Below are 22,889 nucleotides of genomic sequence, written 5' to 3' on the forward strand. Positions count from 1 at the left end.
AATCAGCTATAGGACGTTTAAAACGTAAACATGTTTACAAATTGTCTTTCAGCCGGCTTTTGTTGTTGATCAATACTCATGTTTACCTCTCATGAATGGAAAAGTTCCGAGACTTCACGATTCACCTCGGAAGAGATCGTATATAGGATAGCGTCAATAAACAACTGATCGTTGAACCAGTCAGCGACTTGTCCTACTTGGAGTGGAGCCAAATATTTGCTTTGCTTTGTGTGTGTACATGGAATTTCCCCGATTTACTTCCTATTTATAGTTTTCCCAGGTTGAAAGGGATTTTCCTCTCGCCAGGATTTTAAAGTAGTTAATAATATATTTACAAAATATCAATCTGGTAAATTTAGATCAAACAAAAAACCCATCGTAAACATGTTTTTTAGTAAATGTAAATATGTATCACATAAAACATATTTTGTAAATAATCAATATATTATATGGTATCAAAATGCATGTCCGAGTTTGGTTACAGTACATCATATTTATAGTAGAAATGAGATGTATAATCTACAAACTTATGCGTATGGAATGTACCTGATGTACTTAAGCTGTGGTATTTTTGGCCTCCATCGCTTTTGTCCCAACTCTACCTTGTGGACAATGTGCCTGATTCCAATCATTATAGTATCATATATCTGTCCTCATGTCTGTCAAAGTATTGGTTAAACTGCTTGCCCGACGCTCTGTTAATATATATGGATGCAGTGGTACAGTTCAGTCAAATAGTTCTGATAACTAATATGATATGCCTTTAGCTTTACTTTCTGACTTTAATTTATGACAGGTCTTGATTTTAGAATATTCAGCAAAATAAGGATTGCATACAAAGTAAAGTTAAAACAAAATATGAAGTATATGTTTCATTTTATATTTCTTCAGATTCAACGGGATTGTTTTTCTATTTCATTGCAAACACATTCGGAACACGACCATTGCCATTTTTGTAGTTTTTTTTGTGTTTTATTGTAAAAAAAAAAGTAAATTGAAAAAAAATACTTAGTACAGAATGATGTGGTTATTTCGTTTTAGTTTCTGTACATTCAAATAATAGAAATCATACATATAAAAATGATAAGGTGCGGTATGATTGCCAAATGGTACAGCTAGTCCACCAGAGACCAAATGGTATTGAATGTAAAACAATTAAAACGAGAAATGTAACTTCCTGATTAATGTACTAAACAATAAAAGAAAAAATACCATATACTTAAACAAACTATTTCACAGGCTCCATAATTGGGACAGGCATATCCAAAATGTTGTGGAGTTATAAATGTAAGCGGTCATCTTGACATAAATCCTCAAAATTCTCTTACGAGGATATCCTGCATTATTCCAACATCTTTACACATGGAATATAGGATCTCCCAGGTAAAACGATATTCCGCAGTACATAACTTGTATTTCATAATTGATATAGCGTTGTATCTTACATGCATGGAAGCTAATAACAAGATTTTCTATTATGTTGCGTCTTCTTTACCTCCCGTTTTGACGATTGGTGATTTGTCACGTTATATACTTTGATATTGATGCTGAAAAATACAATTGAGAAGGAAATGTAAAATTTATTTGATTATAAGTTTATTTGCCAAATGAATAGTTGTTTGCCACCTGGATTGTGTGCTTAAAAGTGTGTTTTTTTTTTAGAATAACAATTACTTTTAACCGTCAGTCTTTAAAATTTTGACTATTCAGTTTCGAGATGCAACAATGGGATGCGTGAATGCAGCTTCGGTTTTATCATGCATGTTTATTTATTTATGTACTAAATCAGCGCACAATCAGAGGAAATATAGAGATTAAAAGACTGTAATATTAAGATACATATAAATGTTTATGTTGTAAGTTATTTAATACTTCTTTACAAAACTGAATTATTTAACGAACATCACATAAATCGATGACGCATTGACTCCGACAGATGACGCACAACTCGCCCTGACTACAGGCCTACTTTTTTTCAATCAATTTCACTATGTTTTAATGATTTTTGGAGATTTTGATTCTTTGTAAGCAACCGTTATAAAGCAAACATCTGCACTTGTCAACTTAGATTACTTCTAATAAAGAAATTATTGAATTTTACCTCAGGTAGACAGATGTCGGACAGGTGGGACCGTATTTTATGGAGCGGGATTTGAAATAGGGTCAAAATGGGTGTTAAAATGCGTCCGTTATAAATAAACCGTTAGGACATGGACTCTTGTACTAGATTTTAGGTATTTAAGCAAAAAGTATCATTTAAAGAGAAAAAAAACCTTAATGGATTGGATGCGTATAAATCATGAATGTGATATCATACAGGGTGATGGCTAAAATAAAAATCTAACAGATAAAGGAGTGGATTAACTTTTTAGGCTTAGCGCAAAACTCAATGATAATTTTAAATAGGAATCGCTCAATTATGGTTCATGCATATGTTGCAGGTGATTTTTATGGGTCCATATCCTAACTCAGTAACTGCATGGTCTTACTTTAAGGTTTTGAAAGTGATCGTTGACTTACGATATTACTGAGAACATGGCATTGGGTATGAAATATGTCGTTACATATGGGACTTATAGATAATAAATGTATTACTCCCAGCTAACGTATGAGAAAAAAACATAATAGAATCATATTCAAAACAGTGTGGTCCTGGCCATTGATTGACGACCTAAAATATCCCATTGACTGGGACAGATTAGATGAACGTTTGTCGGTAACAATCACTGCTCACTATGTTCTTGTTAAAGACACTGAATCTGTGGGGTCACCAAAGGTTCTAAACACCTAAAAAAAGCAATTCGAAAAACGAATCCGGAATAATACGATGTGTTGATTTATATCAATAATATAAATCAAAATATGAAGGTTATTCCTGAATAATTTTTCGAATTATTTTATTATTAAAGGCGTTAAGAACCTTTGGTGACCCCACAGTTTAAATTCTATAATAAGTAAGAAGTGAGCAATGATCGTTACAGACAAACGTTCACCTAATCTGTCCCAGTCAATGGGATAATTTAGGTCGTCAATCAATGGCCAGGACCACACTGATTTGAATATGATTCTATATAGACTGAGAGAGAATAACCCGGAATATCATGAAAAACAGATTCTGAGTAGATGCTTTTATCTTTTTTTATTGAAATATATGTAACTTTCAAAACAGATTCTGAGTAGATTCTTTTATCTTTTTTTATTGAAATATATGTAACTTTTACATATATTTCAATAAAAAAAGATAAAAGCATCTACTCAGAATCTGTTTTTCATAAACAGCTTAGCTGTGCCTCATTACAATATGATGACTTAGTAGCTACGATTGCAATGCCGTAATCGGTACAGATATTCATTGTCAAGTTATATCTAGGAGGACAGCTTCATCAGTACACATGGTACATCTGTACCTACTATTCACGACCCGAAGTTTAAGATAAACGCATCTAGTACTTAATTTTGCATTTTCAACGTGTTTGCATTTCATCGCAATTGTAGTGAACTCGCATTTAAATTCATTGCATAACAAAAAACATGAATTATTGATATACTATCTGCTGGCTGTCTGGTTAAACAGATACGCCCAAAACAAGAATAGTCTTGACAACGTGCTAAAACTTGAACTTGTTGCTGATGTTCTGATCTGCGGTTACCAATGGAAACAAAACAAACGCTTATTGCATGAGTGATTCGATTAGATATTAAGTGACACCCTACGATATCCTTTGTTCGTTTAAAGTTTTGACTTTTCTTTGTTAAATTTGTTGATTAAAGGATCAATATACAATCAGTAGTAAATTTACCGTTATAAAACCATGTGATGTAAAGTAGGTCACATGATTAAATCGTTAGAATGCAGTTTATTGAGACTACTTGTCGCTTGGAAATATGGTAAACCAGAGACAAATTAAAAAGCGTTTCTTTTTCTTTTTTTATCTTTCATAATATAAAAAGTTCGAGTATTTCAGCATCCCGTCGAATCTTCAAATATTCATTCCATAGACTAAAAGAAAACTCGTAGAAAATATAGGTTTTGTGTTAAATGGTCATTCGTTGTTTCCTTTGTATTTGAGTGAAAATGAATAAAAAACAAACAAACAAACAAACAAACAAACAAGAAGCAATTTTCAATTAGAAAGAGAAAGATTAAGTCAAAGCTGCAGCTTTCAAATCTTTGGCATATTCTATTTTCTTTGCTGTTAACCTTGAAGTTTGAAGGAAAAGAGGTGGTACCAGTTTATTTGAAAGAGGCGTTTTCCTGTTGAAGTCATGTTTCATCAATAATATTTTATATAAATGAAATAGTATTATACACGAACTTAAGATAAGAACAATATTGTGCCTTTTTTTTTTACTTTATTAAGTAACAAATGCATATGAAAAGGAAAAGGAAAAAAGGTACAATTCTTCGTAATTTATTTGTTTGTTTGGAAAGGACAATATTCCAGCTGTAAACCCAATTTTTTAATGTATCTTTTAGTCTTTGAACTATTTTTTTAAAAGATTTTATATTTGTAAATAAAACTTTAAAAGAAAGTTTATTAATTGATAATTTTATCAGATATCTTTTATCAGGAATATGTATGGAGAAGGAAAGTAGTATAACATTTCAAATTTAACATTTGATGAAAGAAAATTTTGAAAATTTGGTTAAACTTTGAAATATAATATAAAGCACAATGATATATTTCATTTTAAGTGATGTCATCAACATTCCAAATTGAAGAAGATGTGAAAGCTTTTTTTTAAATAGATAAAAAAAGAGCTTAACTTTTTGTATGGTAACTGTAATCAATGATTACTAGTAGATTTGAGAATTATTAAATTTAAAAAATGATTAAAAATACACTCCATAAATATTTTCTTATATTGCAGAAACCTTAGAAATAAACACAGATGCTAACTTAATCGCTTATGTAAATATATATAAATGACTGTATCTGATGACCTCACCTAACCCACAAAAATGTACCCACATCATAATGACTATGACTATATACCCAAAGACTTTTAGTATACAAAAAATGTATATTAAAATTTATGCACACCTTGCGACTTTAAACACCAAAGTTCGATTTGTGGAGATTTTCTTTGTGTGGCAAGAATTGAATCATATCTTATATTTAACAAATTTATTAACCTTGAAAGGTAACAAGGTAATAACACAGGTGTAATTGTCAGAGTGACAGGTGCAAAACGTAGCCAATTTTTACTTAAAAAGGTGAAAACGAAAAAAATAGTTTTTAAAATAATCATATATTTGAACATATCAACGTTATAAGTTCAAAGGAACAATGACGGATACAGGGGGAGGGTTCCGGGTCAACCCATTTTTGGATGACCAATGCATTTTAAAAGGGACATATTTCATAGTTGGAACCCCTCCCCCTTTTTAAAATGATGGTTCCTCCCTTGCGGAACGCATTTTGAATGTTATTAATTTTACATATCAGTTAGCGACATAACTCCTTAACAGAATACATGGAATAAAAAATAAATGAAATTCGACCTGGCAAAATAAAAACCCTAAGTGTTATGCATTTAGATGCTAGAAAAACGCTCTTACAAATCTTTCAAAACGCATTTCTATAATTAGATACTTGAATCAAAGAATGTGTATCCACGATTTGACTGGGTTTTATAAATATATTTATTGTTTGATCACGGCTCCTAAAATACAAGCGTTCTTTGTTAAAAATATCCAACATTATCTGGTTGTGAATCATCAAATTGTGGTAGGTTTTTACTTTGGTATTGACTTGACGCACTGTAGCATGAAAACATCCAGACATTCCCCTAAGACGAGTTGACCTAATCTACCCAAAATGAAACTATGCCAAAACGGTAATTAGTGTATTTACGGTTAGTAAACACCTTTATATATTAAACCACAATTATGAGGTGCCGCAACTGTAAATCCACATAATGTGATGGGACCAGCTGTGCATCTTCAGGGATGAGTATGCCAGGTCAAAATTGTATTTTTACAAAGTTCAGAATGACCGCGAAAAAACATAAAGAACGTTGTCCTAAAATTTAAAATTTATATGCTTCTGAGTATGTTTTCTAATGTTAATGACCGTTGTTATCTGTTGCCAAAAGATGCACTACCAGAAATCTCATTCGGGGAAAAAAAATCAATTGTTCTATTTATTAGCCTTTGATATCAGCTGATTATCATAACGTTAATCACGTGGACATGAAATGGAAAATAGTTCCATATCAACAAGACATGTCATTAGTGTAAAACACAAACAATAAGCATAACACAAATAAACAATATAAATATGTTTTATTTAAAAAAAAAAACCTCATATCTTTTATGTTTGTTTATGGATTTGATATAGGATCGCATATATGACTATACAAATCTTTCAAAGGGTTGTTTGTTTGTATGTTTGTTTTTTCTTCTTTCTTCTTAATTGTCTTACATTAATTCCACTCTTTGTCTTATACAAGATATGTACTATTGTGATTCCATTCATAAAAAACTAGGATTGTACATATAATAATGTTAATAAGTTTACCTATGTATAATGAACGCGTGCTATTTTTATCCCACTTAAAGTTATTTTTGTAACCTGACAACAGCTTGAAGCAAAATATGTTCTTAAAATAAAACGCCCATCAAACGGTATGTAGGTGAATTAGTTGTAGTAAGCTGTTGCTAATGGTTACGTGTATATTCGTAGACAACTGATTAAACCACAAAATTGCATGATTAAGATTCCAACATATTTATGTGTATTGATAATATGTACACTAATTAAGAGTCATAAATTCTGACAGGATAAGTTAAAATGAATGAGTCATTAGGCAGATAACTTGTATAAATTTAGAAAAAAGGAAAACGGAGAGCACCTTAAAAAAGCATCCCAATAATGATTATTTTTTTGAAACTTTAGTTTGGCCGACCGGGCATCACACTTAAGGTCATAAAATAAACCTTCGTCATAGAACTTTAATAACCAATCGTACTATAATAATATTAATTTGCAAATTCATGAATTTCGATGCCAAAATCCATCGGTATCGAGAGAATGACGGTTATTCCAGAACAGCGGACTTTAGATATACATGTGAAGCAGCGTCCCTTGTTGTCATCCCCAGTTAAGATCAGCTAAGCTTCACAGCCAAATTGTCAATTTATTAAAAAGCACGTTTTAATTTTTGGTGTGTGTAATAAGATGCCACCATTGAGGGATGTTTTGGATTGGTAATTAATTTAGATATATTGCTTCGCATAATTTAGTTTGTACTCTGAGAATTTGTATCGCGGAACGTTTTGCTTTTGGATTGAATCATTTTGTATTGCAGAAAATCCACCCCCTTGTCTTCTGCAATGTAAGATATTTATTTTCAGTTGTTACATGTCCTGGATATTCATTTTCAGAACACTTTTTCCCATACTAGAATATAAAATGGTCGTCCCTCTATGTTGCTTTTTCATGATGATGTCTAAAATGTCTTATATATATTGTACTCTGCTCCTGGTGATGTATTTTGCTATGCATAAAAGTAGTCCAGTTCTTCAGATCGGTAATTTTAAACGACCAAATTGGGTTATTGTCTTAACAGGCAAGTTGATGGGATTGATGGATTGTTGTTTAATGTCGATTGAAAAGTATCAAATGCATATCAGGACGTAAATACCTCCCAAATAACTGTTGATGCGAAATGAAAATCAATTCTGTTCGTACTAGCCCCACACAATGAGGCAAATTGTAAACATGGTAGTTCACAAAGAAACCTACGCAAAGAACGTTTTCAGACAGATGCCGAACCGAGAAGTCATGAATGGAAAACTTGAATACCAGCAAAAATGCTATGCATTTTCTCTTTTCTTTTACGGTTAAATGCCGTTGGAAAAGCAGCAATATACCAATATCAAAGATTTTTTAGCTACTGGTTCTATCTGGTCGTTGATTAAACTAACAATGTGCGCTGGTTTTTTTTTCTGCCAATGAAACCGTGGAAGCTATTCTAACTATAGTTGAGAATTATTTTGATATTTTGATGACAAGAGTAAAAAGAAGAAATATCATTAGTATTTTCATCCAATAATTTGGTCTATATATTGAAGTTTACTCCATGAATACCCAGAATATAGAAATTTGACATAGTTTGTATGTGCAGCAATTAACTTCCTGATGGATGGGGACATCAAACCGTTGTCTCATGTGTATAGCCTGTTAAATACCCCGTGAACCAAATATCAAGGGATCAACTGATGGCTTCTAACATTTGAAATGTATTCCTTGTCAGCAAACCCTCTGTTCCATGTAGCAAAAATTAAAATCACAAAAATACTGAACTCCGAGGAAAATTCAATCGGAAAGTCCCTAATCAAATGCCAAAATCAAACGACAAAACACATCAAATGAACGAACATCAACTGCCATTTTCCTGATTTGGTACAGGCATTTTCAATGTAGAAAAAGGTGGATTGAACCTGGTTTTATAGCGCTAAACCTCTCACTCTTACGACAGTCTCATCAAATTCCGTTATATTTACAACGATGCGTGAACAAAACAGACATAATAAATAAAATAGTCAAAATATGGGTACAGCAGTCATCATTGTGTTACAATCTTAAAACAAACAATTTTACAAAAAAACCCCACACAAATTTTACAAAATACACATTTCTGTTCTGCAACGAATCTGCAATTCTTCATCGAAAGAAGAAAATTTGCAGCAAATAATCATTTCAAATTATATTTAGTATTTAGAAAGAAAACACTCCCAGTCCATCAAATTGTTATTGCATATAGTGAAAAAAACCTATGAAAGAAAAAAATACAAAATGCCTCTCAGCCATATTCAAACTGTGTAACGTATGACCGTCTCCTTCCCACAACCCAACTGAATCATGTATAGATAATTGTGCTTCCACCAACATTCCCACTTCCTGTTTTAAGATCAATTGTACACTTCGCCTACAAATTGTCACGGATAATGTAATCAACGTCAGTATACAAAAAATTCTTCGATCTGAAAAATCTGTAGAGTTATTTAACCTAATTGAAATACTGGGAGTGATGTTGATTTGTCTTTAAAAGAAAATTCGTTTACCATTTTAACTATAGTTGCCAGGGTTTCATACGTAACAACAAAAAAATCGAAGAAAAAAATCAGATTTAAAAAATTAAAATGCTTGCACTTTTATCAAATCAATTACAGTTAATAATATTAATGTTAATACGTATAACTTGTATCACTTCATGTTAAGCACGCAAGCCTTGAAGGGTTAACTATATAAGCAAATTAATAAAATAAAAGTGCTTCTATGATATTTAGCTAATTGATTCAATGGTAAAACCATATAAGCAAATTGCAACAAGGGCAAATGAATACATTAGTATACAACTGTTAAATAACACTTACATATTTGCTAAATGAGTCATATTATTGCAATCTTATACTGTAAGTTTTAGACTATATCTTGACACTCATCTTTTACGACGTACCAGATCACTATAAGAACGCAATGATAACGTATATTTCTAACTATACTTCAAGGCATGGATTTTAGGGCGCCGGGTGCACAAGCTAAAAAAACAAACGAAAAAGAAATGTAATTTATTCGCGCCAGATTTTGACAGTACTGTCGAGAGGTACGCCTCGGACACAGCTCATGCTAAGTATTTAACCATCACTGGACAAAGTACGCAATTAACCCAATATGTGTTTGCAAAGAATACTCGAACACCAAAATACACAGCAGTCAGTCTCCATGCACTTATACTTATACTTTTCACACAAGAACCAGTGCTTACAGGTGCTGACACAATTCCAATTATATATTTGGATCAGCTTATGAAATACTTTTACATTCATGTAAATAATTGTACTACTATAAATCAGAGAAACAAATGTCATGCGAATTGAAATGTTACATCCGTAAAATAATATACAGAGGTCAACCAGATGACAAATAACTGAAATAGGAGCACAGCGGGGAAACACCCAGACACATGGTAGCCTTATAGATCAGTCATGTCCAACTGCCGGATGCGAAGTAGAGAAGGGACATGGATTCAAGGCTATTTGAAAGACAACTTACTTTTGGGAATTTCGAATCATTATAAATGCTCTTCAATTTTGTACTTGTTTGGCTTTATATATTTTGATATGAGCGTCACTGTTGAGTCTTGTAGACTAAATGCAAGTCTGGCGCAGACGTACTAAATTATAATCCTGGTACCTTTGATAACTATTTACAAGTTCTTCCTCAATTTGCAAATTTTAACGGTTTCTGAAATCTGCCCGAGAAATATCTGAGTTAAGTTTTAAAGTTAAAAATATATATCTATGATATTTAACAGTTAACAACCTGTTTGAAAAATTTGAAAAAGACACAGTGATCGCTAACCTATCAACACAAAACAGTTTTGAGTCCATATCCCGCTACGGCAAGATGGCTCAGATCTTTTAAATTGGAATAACAAGTTTTTCAGAAAAATATCGATAGTCCGCCAATAGACAACTTTCGAGTTCATCCGTCACCGGCAAAAACTCGTCAATTATGCACGCCTTTATGACGTCATTTACCAGATAGAGGGGGTCGCCTGTATCCCTGCACTATTTACGTTCATCAAGCGTCTTAGTGATCGTCTTTGTGCAGGATAAACTAGAAATAATGGTTGCTCTGTAGGTACTTACTGACAATGCCCTAATGACAGCAGTGTTGATTGTCAATTTTGAGAATTCAATTTGCCGAATAATTCGTATAATATAGAATTATAGTTTTTCGACCACTCACTCAACATTGGAAGCAGATGGCAGTTAGGTCCGCTGCTGTATGCCCTGAGGTAATCGGTGCCCTCAGGTAATCGTGGCAATAGTGCCCATATGCCGCATTATTTTGCGTAGTAATAACATAATCTAAAAATAGAATAAACTAAAAATACATCATTGTACTTTCTATTTCGACTGACAGCATTGGAAGGGAAGTGACGACGCCCCTAAACGCACAAATGACGGTGATAAAAGCGCGTATAATTGACGAGTTTTTTCCGGTGACGGATGAACTCGAAAGTGGTCTATTAAAACTGGTCGCCATTATACAGCAAATGTGTTAGCACCAAGAACCAATTTATCGCAATGGTCGCAACCCTTGTAATACATTTAGACATGTCTTTTGAATCGAATGACGGGTCATTTAATGTATATATATCTGGAAATGTTTACCTTATGTTCCAATTGACTGAAGTGATTCATATTTTTGTTTTATGATTCGAACTGTTATATAGCCTGGTGTAAAAAGTTGAAAATTTAATAATAACTTGCGTAAGAAAGGATTAAAATGAGAATATACACACGGAACAAAAATGAGCATAACAATGAATCATAGCCAATCCGAAAAAAATTTCTATTATTTTTTGTGATTAATTTACTTCCCTATCTACCCTCACTTTCACTTTTCAATTTAGGTATAAGCCAAGCTATGAGATAGACGTAGACTATTTTATCTGTGGTCACTTCAGTTCTATATTGCAAGTCATTTAGATTACACAAACATTTGAAATATTCAGAAATATAAATAGGAAGATTTTGATGATGTAAATTTCAGGTAACCTTTTGTTTGAATCATATATTTTTCTACTGGGGAATGATTTGTTTCTCTTTTAGCTCATCTGGACCAATGGACAATAGGGTTCATGGATGCCCTTACAATAACAACGTAATCCCATATATTCAAGCAAAGTGGATACTGTTAGCACTGGATGAGGTAGACACGTGGGCCAGAATCTAATATCAATGATACTGAGAACGTGTCAGATAACACTAACTTACAGCTTTAGATTCAAGGATATGAAATACCATCAATAGTTTATAACCATATAAAGTGCCTTCGAAAATGGTTGAATGATATCCTTAAAGACAATATCAATGTGAAGACAATGCAAACGAAGAATGGCTTAAGAAAGTAGACAAGGCTGTATTTCCTGGAAAGTTTAAAGCTTTGATATACCAACATGAATATTTTCCAAGACTGATATGGCTTTTCGTGATCTAACAAATGACAGCAACAATAGTCGAAACCATAGAAAGAAAGATCAGAGATTGGCTAGGTGTAACACCTAGTTTTACATCCATAGGTCTTTACACAGTAGATCATCACAACTCCAGCGGCCTTTAACATCAACTTAAGAGGAAAACAGAGTATCAAATGTTATGACTTGCAGAGACTCAAAGGATAGCAATATCAGTAAACTGGAATCCAGACACGTACTGGGCAAAAATGGTCAGCGGAAACTGTAGTAGATCAAGCAGAAAGTATTCTTCATCACAAAGGCATAGTGGGCAACACCTGTACTGGTAGACAAGTCTTAGGAATGACACATTCCAAGAGTGGTCAAAGGCAACAAAAGAGAAGGGCAGCATGGTGCAGTCAGAAATAACAACAGTAAAAGAAGAACAAAGAAGGGCAAAATAAGTAGAGCTAAGCCGTCAAGGCGCGTGGATGAAGTGGAACATGCAAGAAATAAAGATCACATAAGCAGAGTTATGGAGGATGCAACCATTCAGAATTTCATTCATTCTTAGGTCAGTGTACAATACAATTCTTTCCCCTTCAAACTTACACTAGTGGGGACTGATAGAAGACCAAATCTGCAAGTTATGTGGTAAAAGAGGCACTATGGCAGATATACATTCACACTGAAAGGTTTCTTTGACACAGGGAAGATATCGATGGCGACACGACAAGGTCCTTAAACATCTGGCAGATATCCTTGATATTGAGAGGAGGAAGAAGAGACCATCAGCAACAGAGGCAAAGCAGATCAGATTCGTCAGAAAGGCAGATACTAGTCATGCAACAAATTAAAGTCACAACAGCACTTCCTCTAAGACAAGTGCAGTGAATGGAGCATGAGGCCTGACATTGAAAATAAGCTTGTGTTTCCAGAATGCGTACATACAACCCTACGCCCAGACATTGTAGTTTGGTCACAGTCGTCAAAGATGATAGTTGCAATATAACTGTCAGTTTCTTGGGAAGGGAGATGCGAAGAGGCATATCAGCCGAAGAAGGAAAAGTACACAGAGCTGATGACAACCGATGTAGTTAGAGAGGCTGGAATGCGTGACTTTAGAAGTAGGCTGCAGAGGTTTTACTGCACAGTCAGTATGGAGGATGCTTCAGGCAATGCGAATAGTCGGAAAGGGAAGGAAGACAACAGTAAGACAGCTAGGGGAGGCAGCAGAACGTTCATCTTGCTGGTTATGGCATTGCTGAAATGATATGAGCTGGAAGTCGAGTGCTGATAAGTAGATGTTTAGACATCTCTACTGACCCGCGAACCGAAGAATGTTATGGTACAGAGTCGAAACATCTGGTGACGGTTTGAACCATCTGAAGACATCAAAGCACCGCAGAGAGATTTAGAGAGGAGGGAAGATGAGCAGTCAAAAAAATATGACATCAGAAAAGCAAAATACCACTATCTGTAAGTAATAATCATTTATCTTTACTAAACGTCCGTAGTCCGTCATCCGTTACAGAAACTTCTCTCAAAATACTGGGCCAAATTTAAAGCCAAACTTGGCCACAATCATCATTGGGGTATCTAGTTTGAAAAAAATGTGTCCCACGACCCCACCTGCCAACCAACATTGCCGCCATGGCTAAAAATTAAACATAGGTGGTAAAATACAGTTTTTGGCTTATTTCTCTGAAACTAAAGCATTTCGCGCAAAATTGACAATGTGTTGACATGTTCATCAAGTTAAGATCTATCTGCTTTGCAATTTTCAGACGAATCAAACAGCCCTTTGCTGGGTTGCTGCTCCTAAATTGATAATTTTAAGGAAATTTCGCAGATTTTGGTTATTATCTTGAATATTTTTATAGATTTTTATAGATACTGTAAACAGTAGTAATGTTCAGCAAAGTAAGATATACAAATAAGCGGCATGCATAACCACAATGGTCAATTGACCCCATAAGGAGTTATTGCCCTTAAAAGTAATTTTTGTTATCTCGTTAATAACGACATCTTCTCCCCTGATATAATTGAGACACATTTAAATTAACTTGGCCACACTCATCATCAGGGTATCTAGTTTAAAAAAATGTATCTGATGACCCACATGCCAACCAACATGGCCGACTTGACTAAAATTTTTTAATTGGGGTAAAATGCTGTTTTTGGCTTATATCTCTGAAACTAAAATAAAAGTATAATGGTTCATACATCAATTATAAAACAAAATATCAGGTGAGCGACACAGGCTCCGTGGAGATTCTAGCTCCGACGAGCTATTTTATATCTGTGTTACGCAGCTTCCTGTTGATGAAAGTTTGATTTTTCCAATTTTAGTTTTACGGGGAAAATTGTCGAGCGAAATGTGTAGGAATATAAGTAAGGGATAGAGAAGTCAATGTTTTATACTATTGTGTATGATGAGAGGGATATAAAATGAATCACAATTTATCTGACACATCTGTGGAAATAGTATGATTCACCTCTCCACACTTTGGAATGGAAATTTTGGAGAATTTTGCTAAACAGCAAATGCAATGTTTGTAAGGCCCTTTACATTTACTTTGGGTATCCAGTAGATTAAATGCATTTGAATGGAGACATACAGTTGGACCCCCGCCCCCCCTTTTTCAAATGGCTGGATCCGTCCTGCACTTTGTACACTTTTACAGCTAGTTGAAGCCAGTATATAAATAGACATATATATATGCTAATAATTGCTTACATCCACTTTATTTGAACTTTGGTGGACTCATACCACATCTGCTTATATTGTATATCTATATATAACAAAGGATCGGTTTAATGTTGAGTAAATTATTATTTACGTATAAATTGTACGCGTCAACATATTGTACTAGAAATGGGTCATTGACTTATATATAGTATACAAGTACGGAATTCATTAAAGTAATACAGGTAACATGTTTCGCGGAAGTCCAAAATGTATATTGTCTATATTTAACCGTCCGGGTATTTAATAAGAAAAATATATTACATTGATTGGTGTTTCTCGTGGTTACCGAAACTAAGGGATTTTTTTGGAATAAATCCTATAAATAGCCACATTTCGTTAAAATACAAACATGAGCATAAGTTACTATAAATATGTATGAAGGGTGAGATATTTTTATAATCTATGTCAGAAATTATATGGACTTTGTATTGACAATTTATTTGTTAATACTTGTAACAACGTCTTTCTAAAAAATCTAAATTATACAGAACCCAATTGTTTGTATCCTACAATTATAATGATAACGTTCCAGATTTTGCTTCCAAAGTTGCTATTCTGTTTATCATGTATCAGCAAATATTGCAAAGAGCAACAATGCTGTCAATCTTATATTCCATGCAGGATGCAGGGCTCACGTTTCCTATTATAATTTCCAGAGGCTTCTTGCTTACAAGGAGGCGGTTAAACAAAGGGTTTCTAATGGAGACTGCAGTTGTCCGGTAAAGTTTTTCGGACGCCATTATGACTTGGTCAGCCATTATATAATATTTGTGCCACAAATGACCACGGAGGTATTCAGAATCCCGTATTCCCCCCTCAATTATAGCACTAACGATTGCGACTTCCATTTTCGTATTTCAACCTAACATGGACCAGGAACTGATCTTTGTTCTTAGTTTTATGAAATCAGTCGGTTTCCAATGATTCGGGGTCCTCAATCATTAGTTCAAATATATATAATAATCACAGATCTTTTTAATAAGGAGTGATCATAACTCTTGACTGAAAATAATGTACATGAAAAGTATACTCGTCCTTTATCTGTTATTATAGTAGTTTGCTAACGAAATGACATCACCCCGAACCGATAGGAGACGTTAATAGGTACCCCAACCGAAATAACATGTGCGTCTCAAAATACTTCGAAACTAAAGGGTGTCACTTTATATTCAAAACTAAAATGGTATTTGCGTCACTAAATACAAGCACAAATTCATATTTTCTCGGACTATTTATGACGTCTTTACACTAAATTCATGTGTACTGATTGACAATTAAGCATTAACTGCATGATTTTATATAAGTTCTATACAAATCCGTGCTGTCAGTAACTGCGAGTACTCTCAGATATGTACTTATTTTCTTTTTGTCGTTGGGATGTACAAAGACCCAGTCACATCCACTCTGTTTTGGTTAGATGTATTTTTATTTGTATCCATCTGATGAGTTACGCCTTTTTTAAATGATTTTTAGCTCACCTTTCCTTTAAAGGAAATGTGAGCTTTTGCCATCATTGGCGTCCGTCGTCGTCCGTCCGTCGTCGTCGTCGTCGTAAACTATTTCAAAGATCTTCTCCTCTGAAACTATTGAACCAATTACAACCAAACTTTAGCTGAATGATCATTAGGGAATCTAGAATAAAGATTGTGTTTTATTTTCCATTTTGTGAGAAAAAAAACATGGCAGCCATGGCTAAAAATAGAACATGGGGGTAAAATGCAGTTTCTGGCTTATATCTCAAAAACGAAAGCATTTAGAGCAAATCTGAAATGGGTAAAAAATATTCATTAGGTCAAGATCTATCAGCCCTGAAATTTTCAGATGAATCAAACAATCCATTGTTGGGTTGCTGCCACTTAATTGGTAATTTTAAGGAATTTTTGCAGTTTTTGGTCATTATCTTGAATATTGTTATAGATAAAGATAAACTGTAAACAGCAAAAATGATCAGCAAAGTAAGATCTACAAATAAATTAAATATGACCAAAATTGTCAATTGACCCCTTAAGGGGTTATTGTCCTTTAATGACAATTTTTCACAATTTGTTCATCATATTTGCTAACTTTAAAAAATCTTCTCCTCTTAAACTACTCTACCAAATTCAACCAAACTTCAATTGAATGATCAGTAGGGTGAATAGAATAAACTTTGTGTTTAATTTTCTATTTCGTCAAAAAACATGGCCGTCATGGCTAAAAATAGAACACAGGGTAAAATGCAGTTTTTGGCTTATATCTCAAAAACTCCAGCATTTAGAGCAAATAAGTCAAGAAGTTAAAGCATTTATTAGGTCAAGGTCTATCTGTCCTGAAAATTTCTGCCGAATTGGGTTACTGGTTTTTCAGGTATAATGCCCATGAATTGATGATTTTAAAGAAATTTTGCAGTTTTTGGTTATTATCTTGAATATTATTATAGATACAGATAAACTGTTAATAGCAAAAATGTTAAGCAAAGTTAGATCTACAAATAAGTCAATTTGACCAAAATTGTCAATTGACCACTTAAGGAGTTATTGCCCTTTAAAGTCTTTTTTTCACAATTTGTTCATCATGTTGACTTACCTTAAAAAATCTTCTCCTTTGAAACTGCTATATCAATTTCAGCTATTAAACCAAGAGTTCCAAATGGTGAAGTTGAAATCATCCCTTCGTAAATTTTACGGACGCCATCACGAGTTGGTTGACCGTTATGGAATAACCGTTTCACAAATGATATCGGATATGTTCCTTACGTCGTAACTACAATCCCCTTCCCTTTCATGAATTTGACCTACCGAATTAGACTATTTACCGGATTTGTAATCACATAAGCAACACGACGGGTGCCGCATGTGGAGCAGGATCTGCTTACCCTTCCGGAGCACCTGAGATCACCCCCAATTTTTTTGGTGGGGTTCGTGTTGTTTATTCTTTAGTTTTCTATGTTGTGTCATGTGTACTATTGTTTTTCTGTTTGTCTTTTTCATTTTTAGCCATGGTGTTGTCAGTTTGTTTTTAGATTTACGAGTTTGACTGTCCCTTTGGTATCTTTCGTCCCTCTTCAGCCAAACTTAGGCTAAATGAGTTTCAGAGTATCTAGTATAAATTTTATATTTTATTTCCTTGTATGTCAAGAAACATAGCTCATATGGCTAAAATAGAACATGGGAGAAAATGATTTTTTTTTTGCTTTTGAAGAAAATAGGACGATTCAAAGAACAGTTAAATCAATTGATATGCCAAAATAATCATTGATGAGAGATTTAACCAAAAAAATTAAGGTGAGCGATTCAGGCTCTTGAGAGCCTCTTGTTATATTTTGTTTTACTGTTGTACTTTTACACAACTGCCCCAGGTTAGAGAAGGTTGGGCGCCCGCTAACATGTTTAACCCCACCATATTCTGCATGTGCCTCTTCCAAGTCAGGAGTCTGTAGTTCAGTGGTTGTTCTTTTGTTGTGTTGTTACATCACTGTTTCTGGTTAAGGGAAGATTGGACGCCCACTAACATGTTTAACCCCGCCACATTCTGTATGTATGTGCCTGTCCCAAGTTAGGAGCTTGTAATTTAGTGTTTTTTTGTTTGTTGCTATGTTACATATTTGTTTTTCGTTAATCATTGATATTTTTTTTTGTACTTAAATTAGGTCGTTAGTTTTTTTCATTTGATTTTTTTTACATTTGTCATTTCGGAGCCTTTTATAGCTAATTGCGGTATGGGCTTTTCTCATTGTTAAAGGTCGTACGGTGACCTATAGTTGTTAGTTTCTGTGTCATTTTCTCTCTCATGAAGAGTTGTCTAATTGGCAATCATACCTCATCTTCTTTTATATATTTGGTCTTTTCTATAGATTTTTTTTTAAAGGAAAGTATGATCGTCCTACTTTCGGATAAAAGCTCTACAGAGCTGATGTTGTATTGTTATACATGTATGTATAACCGACTTTAAATAAATCTTTTATGCTTTTCTGCCGATGGGAGGGAGAATATCATAGGACAGAGGTCTTAAAACGAGGCGCGCGCTGCATATGATAAACTCCATTGTTGTCTATAGAAAGTCAAATCAATAAAAAAAATCACAGAGCATCAGGCAGATTTGCTTACAAGACATAAAAGCCTATCAGTAAGGATATATCTGATATTGTATAACATTTTGCATTAGAATACTATATTTAGATATAGACGAAAAACAATGCTTATGATCATAAAATATATTTATCTACAGGACGTAGTAAACAAAAACTTAAATTCAAAATGTAAAATGTTTTTGAGGTTTTAGTATACAAAGATTTTGATTGAAGATAAATGTTTTTGAGGTAAGACTATATTTATCGCCCTATATTTGGTCGAGTGTGTGTGACATATTTCACAAGAGATAAGTGATGGTGTACGTATTGTGGTTGTTCCAGGAAATAGTCGGACTACAATGACAAGGAAATAATTCTTTATTTGTCTATCACTGTTACTTAATCTTTGTCTTAACATTTACACACATATGTCTCCAAATTATATATTCTTATTCATAACAAAATGAAAAAATAAATATGCCTACAGCCGCTGTAGAAGGAAATAGAATAAAAGATAAATCACAAAAATATCCAAGAAAAATATGTATTAAGATAATGACATTGAGAAATTTCCGACATTTTAAAATAATTTATTAAAAAATATGTCACTGTATTTCGCCAACTCATCAATAAATATAAAGTATAACATGCATCTGTTGTAAACATGTAAACTCGCATAATACTACATAGGATTTAATGTGCATGAGAAATACATCTTTAATACTCATATTAAACTTCCTATGGCATTTTATTTCGAAAATTGACCATAATTGACAAGTTATTGTGTTATTTAAGTTTAAACCTGATGATTTGTAGATGTAACGGAACAGAAATGTGGTTTGAATAAGTTATATACTGTAAAATTTGATTTGAACGACAAAGCAATTAGATATCACAGATTTACTGATTTCTATCGATTCCCATCCCCTCCTACGCTCATACGTAGGTGTACAGCGGAAATAGTCAGAATTTATAACACGATTGTAAGAACTTGTGTTTTATGAAGATGTTAATAAATACTATTATAAGTAATATGCAAATTAATTATTTCCGAATTTCCGCCAACGCAGTTAAAGGAATTTGTGTTAAATTAAACAACTGTTAAGACAAAGAGACTATGTGTTATGTTATAATGATCGAGATTATATATATATTCACTTGAGTTTTATCATTTATCGGCTAAAAATAAATATTTAGGATGGATTCACCAGTTTGTCAATACATTAACAGTGTTATTTTGAAGGGATGATGAGGATGAAGGATGGTATACTTTCATTTGTTTGGATTCTGATCATAATGGTTGTATCGCCAATCAACACTAGATACACACATTATATTATCCTTTTATTGGAGTCACATACAACGTTAAAAAGGGGTTACAGACATTAAGATTTATTCTAATAGTGTTCACCGTCGTATTGTCGTTCAAGTAATTGTTTGACATTTAGGCAGCTATGCAGTTATGACTTATAACTGCCTAAGCATGCATGTAACAAAATAAGTATCTCGTCTCTTTTGAGAAGTCTCAAACCACCCTCTGCATACACTAGGCCTGGTTAACTATTTGACACCGATGTTAACCAATTTGAAACTCGATTGTCATTTTGGGACCATACAATACTTTCTATATTTATCTTATTGTCCATTCATATGCATACTTTATTGTTTTTGCATCTTACATCTTGAAATCTCGGGCACTAGAAGTAAACGAAATCCGTCCCCCCAAAAAAAACACATAAAAAACCCCACCCAAACTCACAACTAGCTATGGTTCGATCGTTTTTACTACACGATAATCTGAATGATGATCTGTTTTTTTTGGTTAAATTAGGATACCAATATATCCTGTCGTTGTTTCTTTCTCTCTCTCTCAGTTATTTGATATTCAACCGTCATAAAGAGAAATAAACAAAGCAATTATTTTTTTGTTTGGCGATATTATGAGTTAATATCACAGCAGCCCTACGACATGAATAACAGAAAAACATCTTAATTGCTATGGAAATATACAGACAGTATAGTATGAGGGTCTGAATAATGGGGGGGGGGGGGGGGGGGGGGGGTGGATGGGGTAGGGGTTCTTCTTTTCTGATTTCTTGTATTTTTTGAATTTTTTAGTATTATACATATATTTTCCCATTCATTCTCTCTTTTCATATTTTCATATATATTGTACCACTCACAATTATTTCTCTCTATCTCTTTTTATACATACGGTACCCCTATAACTATTTCTCTCTCTCTCTTTGTGTTTTTTTTTAAAACATTGAACGTTTAGGTTGCTGTCTCAATGACATCCGCAACCTTAATTTGATTAAGTAACACTCTATCGATGAAAAGTACATTTTCCCCACACAATTAATTTTTCCAGTTTTTGTTCTACTTAGATGTTCTGTTCAGCAGAAAGGAGTGGAGGTCATGTACGGCCATTCACCTGAATAAATCAATATCTAAAGGCATCAATCTAGGAGACACCAACCTTCTCTCTCAATACTAAAAATCTATACTGGAGACATTACTTGATTAAAAGTGGCAGAGAGTAACGATATATTCTAATTGGACACACATTACTTTTTATACTCCGAAAGCGAGTTTACAAAAACGAAGGCGAATTTATTTGAACCAGTCTTACCATAAAAGTATAAAACTATATACCACACATATTTTTTAAAACCCTCTACTGCGTTGAAAAATCGCCAACGAGACAGAAAGCCAACAACACGAACAAAATATACATACGTTTAGCAAAAATTAAGCTCTTAATCGCAGTGTGCCTTAAAGTCAAAACTGCTAAACACAAACAAGGCAAACGGTGATTTGAAGGCCTCCAAAAACAAAAATTGCCAACAACTTTTATGTACTACCAGAAGAAAAATACATTACTTTTCATAAATGGACAATTAGAAATGCAATAAAACATTGTTTTGTAATTTCTTCATCGTCAATAGAACTGACCAATGAGTTACCAAACAAGATGCTATTAGGAAATATACCCGATAACTCTTGCATTGTCGTGTATACTACTACTACAGCTGGAGTCTCCAATAATTTGACAGGATGCGATTCACATTTAGACATTACATTATAATACATTAAAGCAGGATCAATCCATACTTTTCTACATTTGAGAATGCCTGCTACATTTGAGAATGCCCGTACCAAGTCAGAAATATGACAGTTGTTGAATTGTCCATTCGTTTGATGTGTTTTAGCATTTGATTTTGCCATCTGATAAGAGTTTTTTGTTTTGAATTTTCCCCAGAGTTCAGTATTTTTGTGATTTTACTTCCTTTATTTATTGATTTTTACCATACAAACCAATAACTATTGAAGTACACAAACCCATTCAATCTTCAATTAATGCACAGAAAGAAGACAAACAAACATCTTTAAGCAACAACGACCTTTCCATCAACATTTGAAACTTCGCCGCATGTATGTGCTTGAACATGTTTTGGTTCGAAATAAAACATATATATACAAATATATATATATACGAATGTGTGGTTTAGACGATAAAATTGATTTTGATGGTGAAAATTTATTTCAAACTCTTAAAGTTTTTAGCTTATTTTTATATTCTTTTAATTTTGTTTCCGTTTTTCTTCAGCTCTGGCTGAAGCATTTTTGGTACAAAAGAAATGAAATAGTTATCAAAGGTGACAGGCTTATAATTGATACGCTAGACGCGCGATTCGTCTACATGAGACTCATCAGTGATGCTCAGATAAAAAAAGGGAAGAAAGCCAAACAAATATAAAGCTGACGAGGATTTGGAACACGAATTCCAAAAAGTTGTGCCGAAAATGGTAATCTATGCCTGGGAAAAGAAAATCCTTAGTATTTCGAATAATTCATACTTTGAAAACAGTTGATTTATAAAAATTACCATGTAATTGATATTCATGTGTTGACTATTCGGCTGGTGATACCATTTGGGAATAAACATCCAGCAGCAGTGGCATCAACCCAGTGGTGTAAACAGTTATCAAAGGTACCAGTCTTATAATTTAATACGCAAGACGCTTTCGTCTACATAAGATTCATTCGTGACGTTCAGATAAAAAAAGTAGGAAAGCCAAACAAGTATAAAGTTGAAGAGCATTATGAACC

General features: G+C 33.5%; 1 protein-coding gene across 1 annotated transcript in view; it reads left to right on the plus strand.

The window, feature by feature from the left end:
* The first annotated feature begins 209 nt into the window (after positions 1 to 209).
* The window catches only part of LOC134708189 (L-proline trans-4-hydroxylase-like), a 66,440-nt gene continuing 43,760 nt past the window's right edge, over positions 210 to 22,889 (plus strand). The window contains exon 1 of the mRNA XM_063568525.1: positions 210 to 230. The gene's annotated coding sequence lies outside the window, so the exon portion shown is untranslated. The remainder of the gene's footprint in view (positions 231 to 22,889) is intronic.

The sequence above is a fragment of the Mytilus trossulus genome, chromosome 2 (assembly GCF_036588685.1).
Source record: "Mytilus trossulus isolate FHL-02 chromosome 2, PNRI_Mtr1.1.1.hap1, whole genome shotgun sequence".
Classification (NCBI taxonomy): Eukaryota; Metazoa; Mollusca; class Bivalvia; order Mytilida; family Mytilidae; genus Mytilus; species Mytilus trossulus.